The sequence below is a fragment of the Gekko japonicus genome, unplaced genomic scaffold (genome assembly GCF_001447785.1).
Source record: "Gekko japonicus isolate JY-2015 unplaced genomic scaffold, Gekko_japonicus_V1.1 scaffold1171, whole genome shotgun sequence".
In the NCBI taxonomy this organism is placed as follows: domain Eukaryota; kingdom Metazoa; phylum Chordata; class Lepidosauria; order Squamata; family Gekkonidae; genus Gekko; species Gekko japonicus.
In genome coordinates this window covers 31,551-50,290 of record NW_015160246.1, presented here as the reverse complement: position 1 = coordinate 50,290, position 18,740 = coordinate 31,551, and positions in this window count along the sequence as shown.

The window sequence follows — 18,740 nt, the reverse complement described above, 5'->3', positions numbered from 1 at the left end:
TTGGGGAGGGGAGGGGCCTCTGCATGGTACAATGCCATAGAGTCCACCCTTCAAAGCAGCCATTTTCTCCATGGGTGGAGCTCATTAGGAAAACAACTATGATGTGATAAAGTCGTAGTTTAAACAATTAGAAAAAATATATTTTTAATGTGTCCAGTGTATAACAAGTCATTAAAGTTGTTTCCTTTGAAGCAAAATGGTCTCAAATATATCTTATGGTGGTGCAGCGCTCATTGGACCATTTCATTTAAAGTTTCATCAGATCTTTCACTGGAAAAAATACAAAATATACATTCATTTTCTAACAGAATTACATAGAACTTTCTAACAATTTTGGTTTGAATGCACCCTAAAACAGAAGTCTGGATTTAATGCAGAGAGATTTAGTTTTTACAAAAAGTATATCACAAGGAAAAACTCATCCCTTCATATTTTCACTGCAACTTAATGCGCCCTCTGTCAGACTAGCTCACGCTGTATTACTGTGAGAGAAGCAGTTAAATGCTGCCCTTTAGAAATCCTCCCTAAACCGCTTCAGGTGCATTCTGCCATTCATTTAAAAAGATCTGTAATCTAAATGCAAGGTGGGTGACATAGACAAAGATTTTAAACATTTCCAGTTCTCTCAACCATTTAAAGCTATATACATACAATTTAAATTGGTTTATATAGAACTATACAAATGCAAAACTATATACAAACAATACAATGTGTGTCTACATATATAGAACAATTAGGTGAAAGAAAACAGCCCCAGTAGTTCTCACAAGCATTTAAAGCTAAATGCACATGTAAAGCTAAGTGCATGCAATCTACAAAGCTAAGTACATACAGTTGGAATAGTATGAACAGTCCAATGAGCGCTGCACCATCATAAGATATATTTGAGACCATTTTGCTTTAAAGGAAACAACTTTAATGACATTTTATACACTGGACACATTAAAAATACATTTTTCCTAATTGCTTAAACCACGACTTCGTTATTACATCAGGGTTGTTTTCCTAACGAGTTACAGTCTGTCCCGTGATCTCTCCTTCTCTGACATTTTCTCCAGGGGAGCTGATCTCTATCAGCTGGAGATCAGTTGTTAAAGTGGGAGACCCCCAGACCCCACCTGGAGGCTGGCAACCCTACAAGAAAGTCCAGGGTTGCTGTGTAGAGGCAGGCAATAGCCAACCACCTCTGTTCATCTCTTGCCTTCCAGGGTCACCATAAATTGGCTGTGGCTTGACAGCATTTTTCACCACCACCTAGGGTTGCCAAGTCTATCTTCGCCGGGAGCGGAGGGCTCCCGGCCAGCGTCTTGTGCACGCACGCCGCACGCACGTCACCCGGAAGTGACGGGAGGACGCCAGGCATGCTGGGGGGCGGGGCCACAGCCATACAACGGAATATCATAGAGTTTTCCCTTGTATGGCCGTGGCCCCACCCCCAGCGTGCCTGGCCGTACCCGTGTCACTTCTGGGTGATGCGCACATCAGGATGGAGTTCCCCCTGGGGCCCGATCTGGCGCCGCCGGGGAACGGGCCTCTGGGGCGGGGGTTTCCCCACCCCCCGGGGGGACTTGGGATCTCTACCACCACCAGTACATTACCGTATGTGCAGTGTTGAAGTTAGAGAACTGGAACAGGACTGAGGCGATCCAGCCTCAAATCGCTGCTTAGGCATGATGCTCATTGGATGACCTTGGGATGGCCACTTTCTTAAAGCCCAGCCTGTCTCATAGCGGTAAGGAGAAAGCTGAAAGTGGAAGAACTTTTTATAGTGCCCTAAACTACTTGAATGAAGGCTGGCCTAAGTATGTACCAATAATGAATCTGGCTCATGATCTACAAGAAGAAATGAATGTTCCTGTGTCTACTACTGGAAATTTGTTCCCCGTATCCCAGGCTGACTCATATCTGGAAGAACAATGTAGCCGCCATTGACCAACATTCCATCCTGCGTCAGGCTTGCCTTGCTTCGATCAGGAATTCCATTTGTTTCAACAATTCCAGTTTACAAGGCACAGCCCTTATTTTATGGCACCTGGTAAATCATTGTGGCAATTGTGTTGCTATTTTTGCCTTTTAGAATGCCTTGTTAATGTTTTGTTAGCATGCATCAATGGAGTTGTTGCCATTCTTCAAGAGTTAGTAGAAGTTAAATCACTGGTTGTCACATCTTGTCTCATGTGTACAAGCATATGAATGCATGCATATGGAAACTGTATCCTAACAGAGTTCATTGTACGTAGAAGGGTGTAACTGCATAGGATTGCTCTCTAAGACACCATGTGGTGTGTAGCCTAGTATTACACACTATACAGTTGCATTAAGTGCTGTTGACATTGTAAATTATTCTTGCTTGGTTTAAATACTTTTATGAACACCATTTTGGCCTTTGTCTTAGTGTGGCCAAAGTTATTTCAGAATAAACAACAATGCATCGTATGGACGGCATGTTCCAGGCAATTGCTCCTTGGTTTTAGAACTGGCGTATTATACATATCTCCCTATATTTTGGCTGTGAAATACCGGAAAGTGTCATAATCCTGGGCCTATAGTGGTGTGGCCTACAGGCTCTAGGGAGGCCTAGTGGCTCCAAGGAAGCCTGTATTAGAGTAGCTATCAGGGCCTACATTCCCCAGGTTTCCTTTGGACCCTCTAGGGTTGCCAAGCTCTATCTTCCCCCTCCAGCGGGGGACTTTGGGGGGGGCGTTCCTGGAGGGGGCGGGGCATCACGATGTGATGATGTCACATTGGGAATGTCCCCCACCCACCTGCCTGACAGGCCGCCGGCTCCCTGCAGTTAAAGGGGTCCCTTTAACTGCAGGGAGCCGGCATTTCCCTGTGCGCCTGACCTCCGTGAAGATAGGGCGCGTGGAAACGCCAGCTCCCTGAAGACCTTTACCGCCAGGGAGCGGGCGTTGCAATGCACCCGATCGGCTGGCTCGCAGGCACCCCTCTCCCTCCTCTCTCTCAAGAGAGAAGGCAGAGGGGTGGCGGAGGGTGTTGGGGCTTGGGGTGGGGCTTCCCCCGGCGGCCAGCTGGCTGCCGGTGGATAGAAGCCCCCCAAAAGCGGGGGACGCCTGCCAAACCGGAGGGGTTGGCAACCCTAGGATCCTCTGATTGTTTAATAGGGGATTTAGACAAACAACTTAGCAGAGGAGCAAAGGAAAGGGTCGTGCCTGGGAAGAAGGAATAAAAGGCCTTGCCCAAAGTGCGAGGGTGTTCACTCCCAGGAAGCAGAGCTGGTGAGGCTGCTGCAGAAGGAGGGATCCCTCATCCAAAAGGGTGAGTCGGTTTGAGGCATATACCTAGAGAAGGCTAGGACAGTATAGTCAGATGCATTAGGAATTATTAATTTGCTGGTTTACCTACCTTTACTGTGTTCATTTTTCCTATATGTTATTGAATCATGGTTATTGTTAAATCTCTTTAATAAAAATAGTTTGTAACTCTGCCTGGGTTCTCACACCTCATTTGGCCACGTATAAGGGGAAACCTGTTGGAAAAGGAGTGTATAAAAGGGTAGGGTGGGTGCTCTGGCCCTCCAGAGGAGACCCATTCCAGAGTGGTGGTGGCATTTGGAGAACCTTTCTAGCCGCTACCCCTGACATAAGGTATGAAGTTCTGTTCTCCATTGTAAAGTGAAAACCCATAATAACGTGAATTATAAGGTGCTGGCTCAAATAGTTAGTGACATTTTAGTTATTGTGAAATATCACAAATGTTTTGGAATGCACTTTGTGCTTTCTAGTTTAAGAAAGAGACATGCAATATTCTGTTAACCAGGTGATGTGATAAGCTGCTTCGAGTCCCTGTTGAGGGGGAAAACAGGACAGAAATATAAACAATAAAATTACAATTTATTATTTATTAATACATTATTTTATTAAATTTATATTCCACCTTTCCTTGTGGTTCAAGGCGGCTTACAACAGTACTAATAGTAGTAGGTAGTACTTAAATATAGTAAAATATAGTATAGTTATACTCACCACACCTGTGAGGATAATGTATATGGCAAGAGTTGCTTAGCCTTGAGAACCTGTAAATTTTCAGAGTTGGCCATTGATTTTAACACAGTTCTCCCAGGTATATCATCTTTACCTAACTTCCTTGGGATAATTTATGATCAGATGTCATAACATTTGGGATTTGAAATACGCTAGAGCTTGTTTTGCCAAAATACAGAGCTTTAGCCTTGCAATCAGGGTTCAGACTGATGGTCAACCATGAAGAGACTGAGCCCTGACATGGATAGCCCAGGCAAGCCTGATCTCATCAGATCTCGGAAGCTAAACTGGGCCAACTTTGGCAAGTACTCGGAAGGGAGACCTCCAAGGAATACCAGGGCCGGAACGCAGAGGCAGGCAATAGCAAGCCACCTCTCTGAAATGCCCAAGCCCCACTAGGGGTCGCCAGAAGTCAACCATGACTTTCAGGCATTCTCTCTCACACACACCAAAACCCCCCACCATTAATAGATTGGAAGAATTTGAACAAATCACTCTGTCTGTAGCTGGATATTTAAATGCAGCAGACGGAGGTTAAAATAAGATGACAGAATGGACTGTGTCGGACTAGTGGATTATTGCATTTTTTAATACTACCTTTTCCTTGAATAGTTAGCAAAGGATATCTTGGGGTTGTGGTTGATTAGCTCCATAAAAATGTCGACTCTTGGTGGCAGTGGGGAAAAAAAAGACAAATTCCATGCAGGGGATGATTAGGAAAGGGGCTGAGAATTAATCTGTCAGCATAAGACTGTTTCTGTTTAAATCTGTGGTATGGATACATTTCGAATGCTGGGTACAGTTCTGGTTGAGGTATCTCAGGATATTGGATCTCCGGTAAAGGTGCAGAAAAAGGTAAGTTGCCTATTTGTTTCTGGACACAAAGTTCTTGCCTTTAAAACTGTTGGCAGAGTTTAAAGATGCAGAGGAATGGAGCACCAACTGTTTAAAGAAAATAACTTGGTTTATTATTAAAGAAGAAATAAACTCTGGTAAAACAGAGGAGAGGGAGAGAGGTTTAACTAAGTGACTAACTGCTATGTGAGAGAGGAACGAAGGGGGAGGGCTCAGTTGGAGCAGGAAGTCTCCAAAAAACCAATCAGGAAACAGGAAGGACCTAATTTAAATTGTGGGAAGTCCCTAATCTAGCTATGCTAACTAGCAGTCCTTCAGCTGTCCCCTATAGGCTGTTCTTCTGATCTTCTTCAAGTAGGTGCACTATAGACCTTGTATATTCCAACAAAACCCATTAAGAACTTAAGATCAGGGTGCTTGAAGAAGAACACCATCCCATAAAGTCCTGCCTGTCAGTTGAGGTCATCATCTAAAGCTCTGCTGTGTGTGCACCCGATGATGGAAGTAATATGGGTGGCAACTGTAGGCAGTGGCTTTTGGGTGGTGGTGCTCTTCCCCAATCTTTCAAATGCCTGGTTAGAACAGTTTAATTTCCCTAGGCCAGAGGTTTTGGACTTCTGACATACTATGGTGGGTGCTGCCTAGGGCTGCCAAGCCGCGGCGGGGGATCTGCATGTCTTCACAGGATCCATGCCGCGGGGGACAGCAATTCGCGTTGCACCGCCATCGCCAGGATGTGACGCTATGCGTTGCTCTGGCAACGGGACTCCAAACAGCCCCGTTGCCAGAGCAACGCGTAGCGTCACATCCTGGCGACGGTGGTGCAACACGTATCGCTGTCCCCCGCGGCAAGGATCCTGTGAAGACGTGCGGATCCCCCGCCGCGGCTTGGCAGCCCTAGTGCTGCCACAAAATGGCTGCCACAAAATGGTTACTACAGGAGGGAGACCCAGACACAAAATGGTTGCCACAGCTTACCTTCAGTCACATAGTGATTCCTAGGGTTGTGGTGGCAGCAGCTGCCAAAGCAACATTTTTAAAAATCCAAACAAGCAATCAGATCTCACTAGAAGCCTTGCTGGGGTAAAACTCCATATGAACACCCACCCCCTTTCCAAAAACAGTCAGTGGGTGCCAAGAAAGGTTTGATGAGTTTTTAGTCCTGGCCATTTTACAGAGTGTTTTACTAAAAGTTTAATATTATTTGTGGAGATTTATTGGTTGCTTCAAGTTATGGATTTTATCTGGATTGTAGGAATGCCCAGATTTTATTCACTTTCAACTGCCATGCTAATTTTTGTTTTGTGCTGGGTAGGGGAACTGACTGTTTTATTATCCGTTTCCTGCCGTTGGTTATTTTAAAATGGTTATTGATTGTTTTACTGTTGTTTTTGTAATGGGTTTTAAACGTGTTGTAGGCTGCCTCAAGCAGGTCTTCTGTACAGAGGGCCAAGAAATAATCCAGTTGAGGCATACATATGTTGGGTTTTCCCCTTAATAATTAGTTTATTTATAAAAGCATTTGTATTATGTACAAGATTAGCATTGCTAGATGCCAAACCAGCAACATCCCATGAACTAGTACAAGCGGAAACTTGTGTCATTACAGCAAAAGAAGCATCGTACTCTTGGGCACTCATTGGTTTGCCTCACTTCCCACATACAGTGGCAAAAAAGAAAAAAATCCCCTAAGTATATTTCTTGCAGAGAAGTTGAAGGGGGGTATGACATGGAAGGGGGGTTGGAAATCTGTAAAAGTTCAGATCTGGATTCTGGGTAGGATACTGATACTGTAATAGCAGATTTTCAGGTATCTCAATGCTGGTTTGAGGATTGTCCCCCACCCCCCGATTTCCACATGTTTGGGTTCACTGTTTCTTATGGGGAAATAGGAGATCTTGGGGGGGGGGTGGAGTCCTTCTGTGGGGGAAGGTAATCTTTTTTTGGCAGGGTGGTGGTCCTTCAATAGAGACAATCTAGGTATTATTGTTGCTGTTGTTATTGTTCAGTCGCACAGTCGAGTCCGACTCTTCGCGACCCCATGGACCAGATCCCGCTAGGCCTTCCTGTCTTCCGCCGTCCTCTGAAGTTTGCTCAATTTCATATTCGTTGCATCTATGACACTGTCTAACCATCTCATCCTTTGCCGTCCCCATCTTCTTTGACCTTCAATCTTTCCCAGCATCAGGGTCTTCTAGGTATTATTACACACACTCTTACATAGCAGCCTGGTACAGATATCTCCCCTCCGAGCGTTGACTCACCGCATGAGGAGGAAGAGCAAGCACAAGCACACTGGCCCTGCCTGCTGCCTCTGCGTGCTTTCCTAGTTGTCTGCAGAGTGTGACCATGCAGAAGAAACAGCCATGCACGTTCTCTCTCCCTGTGATCAACAATGTTCTACGAGCAGGGTTGCTGATCATGGCAAGGAGGCATACATGCTACCACTTCCTCTGTGCAATCGCACTCTGCAGATGACCGGCGAATCGCCTGGAGGCAGGGGCAGGACCCGCATGCTTATACTTCCTCTCCCTCCCAATGTGGTGAGTCGGGGGGGGGGGTCTTTTGTACCAGGCTTTTGAGAACATGTGTGGTTAGTAGTGACAGTGTCAGGGGCTTGGGAGAACTGGGTTCCAGTCCCCACTCTGCCATGGGACATGCTAAGGGAGCTTGGGCCCCTCATTCTCTTGATCTAACCTGCCTCACAGAGATATTGTGAAAGTAGAATGGAAGAGGAGAGAATCGTGTGGGCTGTCCTAAGCTCCTTCAAGGAAGAGAAGGGTAAAAAAACCCCTTCATAGACTGATGGCAAGATATTGTGCCAGCCGCACCACCACTTTTGGGATGCTGCTGAAGTAACAGTCAGTGGGTTACCCACTGTTGGATCCCCAGGCATTCAAAATAACTCCACGTTTGGGTTAAAGCAAGGTTTATTTCAAAGCGATGGTTCAAACAGGAACAAGGACATTGTTAGGAATGACTACCAATACACAGGGATAACATAATAAAGGGATTTGAACCAGGTTAGGGCCAATGAGCCCAGTTCCCGCTGGCGGGAATAGAACTTGTAAACGCGCGCCCATTTCATGGGAACATAACAGTTCTACACAATCAACACAGGTTCAGTTCACAGGCTAGATACCCATAACAAGCTGAGCGAAGCACCGACTCCCACCACCAGCTGCATGACCTTGGCCAGTTCTGCAAAGTACAGAGTAAGCATAAGGAAGCAAAAGGAACCAGGGGGCGGGGAAGAGCACAAGATGTGTTAAGCAGGTAACACCAGATACAATGGCAGCTAGCTGACACCCACCTGCTGTGGGCCTCTCTGGTTCCGTGGAAAGTGGTTGGCATGACAAAGTTGGGTGGGAATAATTCAAAAAATTGGTCTTTTTAGGGATGTTACAGAATTTTATAGGAAGGAAGTCAGCATGGTATAGTCTGATCTCGTCAGATTTCGGAAGTTAAGCAGGGTTGGTACTTTGATAGGAGACCACCAAGGAAGACTCTGCAGAGGAAGGCCATGGCAAACCACCTCTGCTTCTCACTTGCCTTACAAGGCCCTTGCTGGGATCACCATACGTCAGCTGTGACTTGGTGGCATATATATAAATACATACTGAATTTTAAGAGTAACATTCCCTGCAGGAATTATTACATCTGCAGCCAAGGATAGAAATAGGCAGCCAATACAATTATATAAAATCCACATTGTCTCAAAATAATAGTGTGCTCTTGTGCCCCAAAGTAAAATAGTTGACTGCTTTTATCATTGAAAACTTCTATTCATGCTGGATTTTTTGTTAAGCCTTTTTATTAATTCAGATTCCAGAAACCCACAGAGAGAGACAACGCACCACACAAGTCAAGTGATCTTCAACATGGAAATGCTTTAAGGATTGGTGAATGTTGAAAGATTACTCATTTGGCAACAATTTAAAAACAAGTGGAAGTATCAAAAGATCCTGTTAAAGCCATTTTCTCCCTCTTTTGTTGTATCGGTGCATTTCGTTGCATTTTAGCCTCTCCAAATATTTCCCAGGCTTTGATGGAAAGCCTTGTCACAATAGGCCATCGAACCGCCAATTATTTATTTTCATTAATAACAGCGGTAGCTCGGCGCTTTGCGGTACCACTAAATCATGCAAAGCTGTCTGTCATCAGACTTGTCCCTAGAATGTTGCCCTGGGATTTTCTCTGGGGGAATCTACCAGCAATAGAGCAGCAATGTACACTTGATGAAACAAGTTGGGTTTCTGAGTTGATAACGTAATGAAGAAATGGTATGTGTTTATCCCATGGCAGCCAAAAGAGAGATCTGTATGTTTAGGCAGGTCCCCTCTTTCACAACAGATGCAGTTGTACATTTAGAGGTACATACACACCCTCATTCAGGTGCTGTTGATGTAGTTGCACCTTGTGATGTGGGGGGGCGGGGTGGGGAGAGGCACATCCCAATCTATTATTGCTAGGGTTGCCAGTTCTGGGTGGGGAAATACCTGGAGATTTTGAGGGTGGAGCCTGGGGACCACAGGTTATGGAAAGTAGCACGTCACCAGGCTATAATGCCATAGAATCTATCCTTCAAAGCAGCCATTTTATCTAGGGGAACTGGGAATCAGTTGTAATAGTGGGAGATCTCCAGGTGCTAACTAGAGGTTGACAATCCTAGTTGTTGCACTTAGCAGTTTACATGGGACTAGAAGTGATGCAGACCGTTAACTTCTATGACTTCTAGAGTTGAGTCCAATAGCACCATAAACGTCAACAAGAGTTTTATGGTATAAGCTTTCATAAGAACAGAAGAACAGACCTGCTGGATCAGACCAGTGGTCCATCTTGTCCAGCATCCTGTCTCGCAAAGCAGCCAACCGGTTCTTCTGGAGGTCCAACAACAGGGAACAAAGGCTCAGGCCTTCCCCTGATGTTACCTCCTGGCACTGGGATACAGAGGTTGACTTCCTCTGAACATGGAAATTTCCTTTAGTCACCATGGCTAGTAGCCTCTATGATCTGTCTAATCCCCTTGTAAAACCATCTATGCTGGTGGCCATTGCTACATCCTCTGGCAGCAAATTCCATAGTTTAATCACTCTTCTAAGAGCTAATGAGATCAGGCTAGCATGGGCCATTCAAGTCAGGGGAGACTAATGTTGTTTTGCTGTCAAGTCACAACTGATTTATAGCAACCCGGTAGGGTTTTCAAGGCAAGAAACATTCAGAGGCGGTTTGCGATTGCCTCTCTCCATGTCACAACCCTGGTATTCCTTGGAGATCTCCTATCCAAATGCTAGCCATGGTCAACCCTGCTTAGCTTCCAGGATCTGATGAGACTGAGTTAGCCTGGGCTATCCACAAGACATTAAAATAAAACATATTTGTATATCCCTTTTTTTTCTGTGATAGGAGGCAAATCATTTCTGAGAAACTGGACCCAATTTCAATAAACTGGATTCATGGAAGAACCGTGTGTTTGTCTACCTGCCCTGCAAAAACCTTGGAACTAGGGAAAAAGAGGTCTGCTTTTGAACTCTGTGGCTTGGTGCCATCTCTGCTGCTGTGGTGGCTGCTGCCGCTGCCTCCTCCTCTTCTTCTAAAAAGGGCTCCATTGCTGTGAATTACATGTACTCTTGGCACTTGTTCTGTAGCTGAAAGACATTGAAGAAGAACAGCAAACATTTAATGCTGTCTTTCCACCACTGCTCATAAATTCTTCTAGAATTTAGGCTTTTCATAGCATACAGCTCTTTTTGTTTTTCTTGATTGGACTTTATTGGAAAAAACTGCCACCAGAATTCCTCACAATTCCTGAGGGTGCTATCTCTTTGCATATGAAGCTGTATGCACATTTTAAGTGAATTAGACCACGGTCCATTAACATGTGTGAGTATGACTTGGTTGTACAACATTTTATGATAGCAAAGAGCATGAAATTACTGCATAAAGGTCTAGCATAGGCTGATGTTCTAAGGACTGTTTCCTCTGAAGTTCTAAAATCCTTTATATGGGGATCCATATGTTGGAGGCTATACCTGATCAGTTGTGATTGTGTTTACAAGAGTCACCACTAGTAGCAATTAGGGTGTGGATTTTGAAAAAAAAAATCAGGCAGATTTAGATATGGAATCTCCAGGGCCCACTGGTACTGTAATCCTGAATTTTCAGTTATTTCCTATGCCAGTTTGGGTTTATTTTTGTTCCCCCCCCATTTTTGAATTTATTAGGCAATTTTTTTTCTATGGGGGAATAAGGGATCCTTCTGGGGTTTGGAGCAGGTATGTTTGGAGCAAATGCCACCAAATTTGCAGTGAACCAAGATCCTCCTCTCTCCTTAGGACCCCTATGGGATTGGGGAAAGGGTTAATTTATGGACTCCTGAACAAGGCGCCTCCCGCCATCCTGGTCTCCATTTTTCATCAACACGGCTCATTCCATGGGAATGATAATGAAATTAGATTTCATTGACACAAGGATGTTTGAGCTGCATGCAATGTCAACTCAGTGTGCAGTTCAAAAAATAACTGGGCATTTCGGAAGACTAAATCTCGTTAACTCCCATTAGCATTATGTTATTATTCATAATAATATGAGAGTAGGTGCTCCTGATAGTTTTTTGGACCTGGACTGTTTAAGGCTTTAGAAATAAAAAAAAACGGCACCTGTTATTCTATAGGGAGTCAATACAGTTTATTTATTCACTTCATTTATGCCCCACCTTTATCTCCTATGAGGACCCAGAACACCTTTGATTTTATTGAAAAGCTGTGGGAGGAAGCTGGATAGGGATCATAGTGGCGGGAAGTTAACCCTTTCCCTTCCATATGATTTTCATCAAGAGATGGTATAGGACACAACAGGACGCCTGAGTGTCCTCTTGGCATTGACAGGGAGGTTGTGGAGAGGCACCTGACTGCACTGGACAAATACAAATCCCATAGGCCAGATGGTGTGCACCCAAGTGTGCTCAAAGAACCTTCTAATGAACTTGCAGAGACTTTGTCCATCATCTTCAAGGCCTCCTGGAGGACTGGGGAGGTGCCACAAGATTGGAGTAAAGATTTCAGTATAGCTTTTGATAAGATTCCCCATGACATTCTGATGGGCAAACTGGAGGACTGTGGGCTGGACTATAGGACAGTTTGGTGGATAGGGAACTGGTTAGAGGACTGCACCCAAAGGTCAATGGTGTTTCATCAGATTGGAGGGAGGTGCCGCAGGGCTCAGTTTTGGGCCTGGTGCTTTTCAATATTTTTATCAATGATCTAGATGAAGGGGTAGAAGGGCTACTCATGAAATTTGCTGATGATACCAAATTGGGAGGAGTAGCAGACACCCAAGAAGATAGAGTTAAAATTCAACAAGATTTGAATACTCTGGAGAAGTGGGCAGTTGCAAACAGGATGCAATTCAACAAAGATAAATGCACAGTATTACATATGGGCCACAAAAATGTCAAGCACAAATACTGGATGGGGGATATGTTTCTGGGGAGTAGATCTTGGGGTAAGAGTGGACTGTAAACTAAATATGAGCAGTCAGTGTGATGCGGTGGCAAAAAAGGCAAATTCAGTCTTGGGTTGTATTAAAAGGGCCATAGCATCGACATTGCAAGAGGTCATAGCCCCTCATAATGCCTTGGTCAGGCCGTACCTTGAGTACTGTATGCAGTTCTAGTGGCCTCACTTCAAAAAGGATGTGGACAAAATCAAGAGGGTGCAGAAGAGAGCGACGAGGATAATCAGGGGTCTGGAAACTGAGCCCTACGAGGAAAGGCTACAGGCCTTGGGAATGTTTAGTTTGGAGAAGAGGAGATTGGGGGGGGGCATGATAGCTCTCTTTAAATATTTGAAAGGCTGTCATTTGGAGGAGAGCAAGGAGCTGTTCCAGTTGGCAGCAGAGGATAGGACCCAAAGCAATGGGTTTAAATTACATGCAGAAAGGTATCGGCTGGATATTTGGAAAAAATTTTTTACGGTCAGAGAGGTTCAAAGGTGGAATCAGCTGCCTAGAGAGGTGATTAGCTCCCCTTCACTGACAGCTTTCAAGAAGAGGCTGGATGAATATTTGCCAGAGTTGCTTTAGGCTGGTCCTGCATTGGGCAGGGGGTTGGACTAGATGGTCTGTAGGGCCCCTTCCAACTCTATGATTCTATTCCTGATCTAAATGACTTCCCAATGCTACAATTTATTGTGTTGGGGGAAAAAATATAGGTGCTCCTATGTTTTCTCTAGTGGGGAATATGTTTCAGATCTATGTTTTTATAGACTATAGCTATAAATGGTGAGATTGTTGCCAGACCGAGCCTGGCAACTGGTGGGAGGTTTGGGGTGGCGATGTGCTGCGGGGGGATATTGCAAGTGTGATGATATAACTTCTGGGGGAAACCCAGAAGTGAATGCGGTAGCTCTAGGAACCACTGGAACCTCTGTGACAAAACCATAGTGCTTGCGGTAATTCCTAGAGCTACTGCTGTCACTTCTGGGTTTGCCCTGGAAATGACAGCATCACACTCGCAATGCCGTTGATTTTGGCAGCCCTAGATGGTGAACATTTCTTATGTTATTTGGGATTTTGATGTCTCTGTAGGCTGAGGGAGGAACATGGCAGCATCATGTAGCACTTGATGTCAAGTACTACTAAATTATCCCTCCCTGATTGTCCTTGAGGTAAGCCTTGGCTTTAATTTGAGTGAATTTTTTCCTGTAACTTGTGAAGTATATGAAACCTCTGACCTTCCAAGCATTTAGTTTTGGACAATATTTTATATAGCTGCAGAGGCCCCAGGAATAAGTGTTCGAATGCCCTCCTAAGCAATGTTTTAAAATGTTTATCCTTCCGAAATATAGCCTGCTTGCCCTTTGCATCGTCTTATTTATGCATGCTCTAAACTTGTCAGCCAATGCGTTCAAAAAATTAACTTCCTAAAGATATCATCACAGGATTAAATATACTGCGCTTATCCTGGTCAGATCTCGGGAACAGCTGTTCTGAGCATCAATTCTCACTTCCCCAGTAAAGAATTGGAGTGACTCTTCTGAAGGGGGAGACATTAATAAGATGCCAATACCTTTGGAGATCTGGCCTTGCAAGAGCAGGGGATTCTAAATGTATTTGCAAATATAATCTTTATGTAATGTGTATCAAGGTTTTTTATCTGCCGTTGCTTTCTTCTGTGACACAAATCTATTTTGATGGTGTAAGAAGTCAGTGCCACTTTGAGCAGAGATTTTCAATCAGAGACTATCAGTCTAGTTCCAGTCAGCCACATTCATGAAGAAAATAAAATAAGAACAAATCCTCTCTTCAGCCTGTGATCTGAATAGCTACAGCTATAGTTTTCCAACATAGCAATCTTTTTTCTAGCAAATGTCTTGTGTGTGCCATAATTGCAAAGGGGTTCACCACAGTGGCAGAGCATCTCTCTTACATGCAGAAGGTCCCTGGTTCAATTCCTGGCATTTCCAGTTGAAAGTATCAGGTAGCAAGTGGCCAAAAAGACCTCTGCCTGAGACCCTGGAGATCTGCTACCAGTCAGGACAGACAACTTTGATACCTATGCCAATGATCTGACTCAGTTGGAGGCCACTTTGTTTGTTACTATTCTTTTTATTATTTTTGTAGTGCCATTTTGCACAGTGCTCTACAGAGCAGGCGGGAGACAGATACCTGCTCGGAGGAAATTACAGTCTAAAATCTGAGACATGAAAGACCTCAAAGGGTGTAAAGGGGATAAAGTCAGAGAAACAGGGAAAGAATATGTGTTCATTCCAGTTAAATGCATTTCAGCTAGGGAAAAAAATAGCTGAATACAGTGGACTCACCTAATTCCTTCCATGGATGAATCTTGTTCATGCTCAGGGTTTGACTGATTGCAGGGTTTAAGACTGGGAATAATTTCCCCCCTAGATTACATTAGCTGGCTGCTTCCTAGATCCCCTGCTCCCATTTCCTCTGTAAAGTAAAAGCTACAGGTTGGCAATTTATTAATCAACACCAACATATCTGGTTGAGATCCTTGAGTCTCCTCCAGCTGTGCATATGACGAGTTTTTCAAAACTCTTGTAGATACGTTGATCATCTGCTGTGCAGTGAGAAAGGGGTGCAGGACTAAAAGCTGCATTCCCTCACCTCTGCTAAGCAGAGAAGGGTGCACTGAAGAAGGCAGTCCTAAGTGGAGTTGCACCCTTCCAAGTCTGTTGAAGTCTGTAAGCTTTGGAAAGATGCAATTCCGCTTAGGATTGCTCTGCAAGGCTTTCTTAAGCGGGTTCCAGATGTGCTCTCCCAGCTGCTGCACTGGGGAAGGGAGCCACAGGCTTGGTGGCCATTTGGACTTGCTGTTCCTGATCCAGCTAGGAACATATGTGCAGAAATATTTTGTGTGTGCACAGCCCCTGGCGGGGATATAAGTGAGAATGAAAGTTCACATGCATATATCCCATCCACACCTTATTTAACAATCTACCTCATTTTCAAACAACTTAAAACAAAACCAAAATATTCTTTTTGTTGAATCTAATCACAGGTTATCACTGTGCTATTGTTTTAAAAACAGCGACATATTAAGGAAATTAAAGAATCATTATGGAATACAGATCCTTAAAAAGGTAAAGGTAAAGGTTCCCTTGCTCGAAAGCCAGTCGAATCCGACTCTAGGGTTACGGTGCTCATCTCCGTTTCAAAGCCGAAGAGCCAGCGCTGTCCGAAGACGTTTCCATGGCTGGCATGACTAAACTCCAAGGCGCACGGAACGCTGTTACCTTCCCACCGAAGTGGTACCTATTTATCTACTTGCAATTTCTTGCTCTCGAACTGCTAGGTTGGCAGGAGCTGGAACTAGAGACGGGAGCTCACTCCATCATGCGGCACCCGGGTCTCGAACTGCTGAACTACTGACCTTCCATAGCCTGCAGTTCAGCGTCTTAACCACTTGAGCCACCGCAGCTCCTATACAGATCCTTACCAATATGGATTTATGGAGACCCAGTTTGGTGTAGTGGTTAAGAGCAGCAGACTCTAATCTGGAGAACTCTGATCTCCTCCTCCACATTAAACGTGCAGGGTGACCTTGGGCCAATCATAGTTCTCTCACTCTCGGTTCCACCCACCTCATAAGGTGCCTGTTGTAGGGAGGGGAAGGGAGGGTGATTGTAAGCTGCTTTGAGACTCCATAAGGTTGAGAAAAGCAGAGTATAAAAACCATCTCTACTTTTTTGGACTCTTTGTAACCAACAACACTTCAAAAGTTTGAAAAAAGCAGCTGTTCATTTTATAAACTTATTTTGGTGATCTATAAGCTCCTTTGCCCTTTCACAGATGGGGGGGGGAGCTGAAACGTTGACTGTGATCTATAGTAACAGGGAAGTGTATTGCTAGGTTTGGGGTTGCGAATAAATATTTTACACTTCCACACAGCTTGGAAACATAAACTTGGGTAGAACCTCTAGGGCATTTCCTGAAAATTAAATTTTGTAAAATGGAAAATGTCTCTTTTCGGTGGTTCACAAAGCACAGCAGTATTGCAAGCTTAGAATTACAAGGTGGGTGTGCGCATGTATAAAATGGAGTTTTCTTGGTTCATTCACGAGTCAGCCTTCAAAATAATCACACAGAGTGTATGAACTTTTTTTATGAACGAAATGCTTCGGTTTTCAGATGCTTGAGTTTGCTTTGTTCTCTGTCCACTGAGCAATAAGTTAACGTGATGGAATATTGGAAGCTAGCTGCAGACCATACTTCCCGTTTTTATGCTTGGAGAATTCCAAGCTGGATTCCCTCAGCTTTCAAAATGTCACTGTGGTTTTGAATCCAGTCTTGTAGCTCACTCCCACTTTGGAGAGAGATCAACAACTGTAGTGGTATACTTATTTTGGGAGCTTTATTACATTTTTTTTTGCAATATAGTGCAAGTTTTCTATCATACATTTAATTTTCCAACATAAATCAAAAGCACTTCATTTATTCGTATACTGGAAATGCTGCAGCTTCCCTGTCCTTAATTTGATAACTCTGCATAATAAAGGCATTTTATGTGTAAAAAAATTGGAAGCAAAACTCTGTTTCATGAAAGGTAAAAAGCAGCAATTGCAGTTAAAAAGCAGCAGTGACACCTGTCACCCTATAAACTGGCAAAAAATTACAAAGGGGCTAATGGGGATTGTTGGGTATGCGGAGCTACCAATGCCCATTTGCACATATTTGGTGGGAATGTAGTAGAGCTGTAGAATTCTGGAATATGTTTGCTACAGTTCTCTCTAAAGTTATAAGAAAAGAGTTATGATTATCCCCTAAAGTGTTTTGTTGTTGAGTTATGTGGATTTCCTTTCTAAGGATATTCATGAATTTGTTTTAATGCTGTAACATCTGCAAGTTGAACATTTGCTCAAAATTGGAAGAAGAATATAATTCTGACAAAGGAGGATTGGTTAGAAAAATTATCGGAGTGTATTTGCTTGTGTAACCTGTTTATTACATGGCCAAGTGTCTGATAAATCTGTTTTTTAAATCTAGAACAAGAAGATAATTTTGAGGTTGTATAAATGATGTTTATAAGAGCTCTGTAATATATATCCTGTATTTTAGTTCTTTGTTTGTATTGGATTTATTCCCATTTTTTCTCTTTGAACCAGCTTCATTTGGTGTGTTTGTTACATCTAGGGAATGTAGAACATAATGCCCTTGAGGCAGCTTAAAAATAAGAATATAAACAACACTACAGCTGTCAAATAAATAAAAATGACCAAGCGGCAGGATAAAACGCAATAAAATATGATTAAAACAGTAGGTATCCATTAGCCCATAAACTTACTGCCTCTCCTGGTATACCTGCCAGAGACCATTGCACTCTGAGGAGAAAAATCTCCTGGTGATTCCTGGCCCGAAAGATATCTGGCTTTCCTCAACCAGAGTCAGGGCTTTTTTGGCCCTGGTCCTGGCCTGGTGGAACTCTCTGCCTAATGACATCCATGCCCTGCAGGACTTAGTGCAGTTCCGCAGGGCCTGTAAGACAGAGATATTCTGCCAGGCCTATGGTTGAGGAAAGCATGGCCTCCTCTACTCCTTCCCCTCCCCCTCATGGGAAAGGACATAAATTGGTATTTGAATGCCATCTAAATTAGTCTGTGATTTGCTATTGTTTTTAACTGTTTTAACTTGGTTATAATTAATTAATATATGTATTTATTGAATTGTTGTTCACCACCCTGAGCTCTGTATGGGACTGGGCAGTCTATAAGTCAAATAAATAAATAAATAACCTTATTCTGCATCAGACCATTGGTCTACCAAACTCAATGGTCTGCTCTAACTGGCTAAAGGGCCAACAATTAAAACTTAATGTATAAATAATATATATAAAATACATGTATTTATTGGTAAAGAATTAAAGAAATACATAGGGGCCCAATCACACCTCATGTAAAAATTCCAAAATCATATATGCACAAGGGCCAATGGACTTGACCTGATGTGCTTTGGCCTGTTAGTGCCTTTTTCAGAGGTCAAACACAGTGAAAACAAATTGGCTTATACCACAAATACAATACAGTTATACAGCAAAGATACAAAGTAGACCAGAAAAGAATTGCTGTAAAAAATAAAAAAAGAAGAAACCATGTGAAATTAAATCCTTATACTATTTTCCAGAGGTTTTGTGTCTGTGCGGATACTTATTTCCACCAACAGGGGCCTCACTCTCCCCCAACAGCTTTTCCTACATAGTCAGTAGACTTCCTGGGTTTGTAGAACAATCCAAAAGCTAAAAAAATCCCTTCAGGGATGGCTGAATTCCCCCAAAAATCTTTTGAAATGGCCTCTGCAGGGATCTGCTTCAGGCATCAACAGTGAGAGATTAGCTTGTTCGGGGGGGGGGGGTGTTGTATCTGG